We start from the raw sequence: 3,723 nt of genomic DNA on the forward strand, positions 1-3,723 counted from the left end.
TATAAACGGGTGAGTGTCTTATTTTAATTATTTTTTTAAAAATCGGGGGTGGCTTACTTAATGGGGATGTCCTAAAATCGGGGAAACACAGTATTTCAAATATATTGGTCGTGTACGGTAAAGTTGATAGGGGTTCGCAACCCCTTTTGGGGGACCGGGTGGGGATGCTTATTGATAAAAATAAATGACATATTGAAGTTAAGTTGTTAAATAAATTTTATGTGGTTTTGATATTATTGGTTTATTGATTTGTGGGTTAATTTTAAGTGTAACCTTGCTTGACTGTGATTGTGAAAAGAATTTCAACTATTTAGGAATTCACGTGGAAGAACCCTTGTTTGTAGGTACTCTGCTCCTTTTTTGTGTTGAGAACAATTCTGTTTTTTTGATTGTGCATACATTGGGGGAAGTTAAGAAAGTGGAGCAACTTGGTTAGCAACAATATAACAATTAAAATTGATATGCCTATGTATTGTATTATTTGTAGGTCTCCAATTTCCTGAAGAAGCAGACAAGGTATCCCCGAAATGTGTAGGAATTAGGAGCTTGAGACCATATTAACTATGTTTAAACATACAAATGTTTTTAATAGGTTTTTTTTTTATAGTCCAATAAAAATTGTAATGTTACGTATTTTATTTTACAATAATTACACTGGTCAACAAACATTTTCTTGCCAAACAGAATAAAGTCATTTAAGGTTATGTTTGATGCACAGATTCCAAATATGGTATTGGTTTTGCTGGATTCTCTCCAGTTTTTGAAATAAAGACCAAAATAATAACCTCATAGAAAACTAATGAAACATGAAAATGAAGCAAAATTTAACTAAATATGCTAAATACTAAAAAGTATTTTTTAAATACTTAATGTCAATATATTCTATATTCAGTATATTTACAGAACTAATCACAAATAAGTAATTGAAAAACTCTGTTTGTATGTTTCCTTTTATGCTGATGATCAGGACAATCACGTTGAAGGCTCCAGCAGTAGTCTGCCATCATGTATCTCTCATCTGCCCTGATACCTTTCTTCCATCACCTTTATATCTTGATAGAACCTCTTACCTTGTTCTTCACTGAAATCGCCAAGATTTTCTGGAAATTTTGCAAATGGCCAAGGAGATAATGTACCTTTATGCTCATAGTAACACCCAAATTTTTAAAGTTTAAGTATCAGTTCTTCAAAATTAGTTTTGTACCAGTTCTTCATAATTTTGTGCTTTATGGTTACCCAAGAAGTGACCACAGGTGTGTGTAGGGCGTGCATGACATAGCTCTGCCGGGCTGAAGCTTCAGTATCAGTCGTGTAACGTGTGAAATTTGAATAATTTATCAGTTTCTGAATCTGGGGTCCATCAAAGATTCCAGCTTTTAATTTCTCAGTACTCAATCCAGGGAAGAATCTACAAAAGTATTTGAAGCAATCACTGTCCTTGTTCAGAGCTCTAACAAATAGCTTAATTAATCCCAACTTTATATGTAGTGGAGGGAGAATGATTTTTTCTTTGTCAACCAATGGCTTGTTAATGATGTTCGCTGCACCTTTTTTCATGTTTTCCCTTGGAGACCTTGAAGTCACTTTTTTCCAGTAATCCTGCTTTGCTCTACTTTCCCACAAGCAAATGAAACATGCGTACTTTGTGTATCCACTTTGCTGTCCAAGTAGGAAGTTCACCATTTTCAAATCAACACAAATGGACTATTGGTGTTCATGATAGCAAAGCTTTTGTAAGACCATTTTGATATTTTCATATTCTTCTTTAAGTTTTGTTGAGTGACCAACTGGAATTGATGCATAGCAGTTGCCATTATGCAGTAAAACAGATTTCAAACTTTCTAGTGGAAAGGTCTATGAAAAGCCGCCAGTCTTCTGCTCAGTATTCTGGTACTCCCAGATGGGCTAGTAGCCCAGGAAAGAGACAACAGTACACAAAGTCTCCATCTCACTGAAATATGGTAAGAGTGTCACCTCTTTTGTCCTATAAACTGTTATTTTAACTTCCGGTCTCAGACATTTCTTTTCTTTTATCCTGGATGCTAAAAGTTCAGATGCTTGTTTTGAGAGATATAGGTTACATATTAAATCATTGAGCTCTTGTGGGGAAAACTGCTGGTTTGATGAAACACTTCCTTTTTTTCACTTCCACTGCTAGCTTCTGCATTACACTCCAAACCCTGTATATCCTCCATGTCGGATACAGGAATATCAGGGAGTGTACTGAACACTGGTACGAGAACATCAGCACCATGCGGCACAGGTCGTCTTGCTGATTCCCAATCAGGGTACTCCCACTTGTTTTTCTTGTAATTATTGAAACCTCTTACATTCACAGCACAAAAATAACAATCATTGTGATGATTTTCGTGCTCTCACCATACCATAGGTACACCAAATTTCAAACTTTTTAGTTTTCAATTTTTCCACTGACGTAGACACTCTACACAAGTTTTGCAAACCATATGGAGAGGCCAATCTTGGTCCTCCAGTTTAATACTAAAATATCCAAGATATGCTTGTTTCACACATTCTGTAATGTTTCTTCTCTTCTTCTGTTTTTGCTGAGAATCTTCACCACAAATGTAGCAAAATACATTAAGGGCATTTCAACAACTTCTTCTTGAAGAACTCATATTTCTGTAAAAAAAGAAAATGTATGAATAAAAAGAAGGCAAATGAAAGTTTCATGAAAATAATGCTACATTTAATATATAAAATGCAAAACATTGATGTAAATATAGATAGATAATAATATGCTGTGTTAACATTTGTTGTTAGTAAAATTGTTTATTCCGATTCCTGTATCACAAGAACCAGAGCCAATTCAGAGAAACTGTCATTTCTGGATTCAGCAGAACTGAAATACATTAAATATATTGAGAAATCCTTGGTAAGTGAAAAACATTTCTTTTTTGTTAAGCTATGTTATCACTATTATTGTAGAAATGTTAGTTTCTCTCACAGGTCTTGCAGAGGTGTTACATATAATTTGACATTGGATTATTATCAGATTGAAGGACTTTAGAACTTTCCTGGGTGCACTTGCAAGGGGAACAAAAATCCCTCCAAGGATCTATTGTACGTATAAAAGCTGCGGGTTAAAATTTTAGATAGTATCATTGGTATATAGTGGAGAAGACGGACTGTTGGCAGCATTTTTTTCACTGGTTGTAATGTAAGATTGCTTATATGTTTATTATGCAAAATCAATATAGTTTATTTTCTGTTCATTACATGGAAACAAGTATGAAAAGAAATGTTGTGGTAGATATTTTTCTATTTGTATGGTATATCTCTACTAAGATACTGTCAATAAATTTGTTGAGAAATTAGGATGATATGAAATATTTGCATCTTTTGTTTTCCTATCTTATGATTGTTGCTCACAGCTGCACATCAGAGCTCTCCACCAAGACCAGCCGCAGGTGCCCTGGCCTATAAGAGCATATCTCACTCACTCACTGGAATCCATAGACGAACACCAGTCGCATTCCTATTCCCTTATAAACCTTTATGTCTCAACAGACAAGCATTCTGCATTCTAAATATCAGTTGTATGGCTGTACGTTATAACCCTGCCACCCAATCCCAGGGCCTATGTTGGGTACATGTTAAATAAAAATATGTCAGATATTTATACTTTTTCACTATTGTTGGAGATGTGATGGAGAATCTTTTGTATTTCTTTTGTATCTAGGTAAGAAAACACAGCCACACCAA

Source organism: Pyxicephalus adspersus, chromosome 2 (genome assembly GCF_032062135.1).
Source record: "Pyxicephalus adspersus chromosome 2, UCB_Pads_2.0, whole genome shotgun sequence".
In the NCBI taxonomy this organism is placed as follows: domain Eukaryota; kingdom Metazoa; phylum Chordata; class Amphibia; order Anura; family Pyxicephalidae; genus Pyxicephalus; species Pyxicephalus adspersus.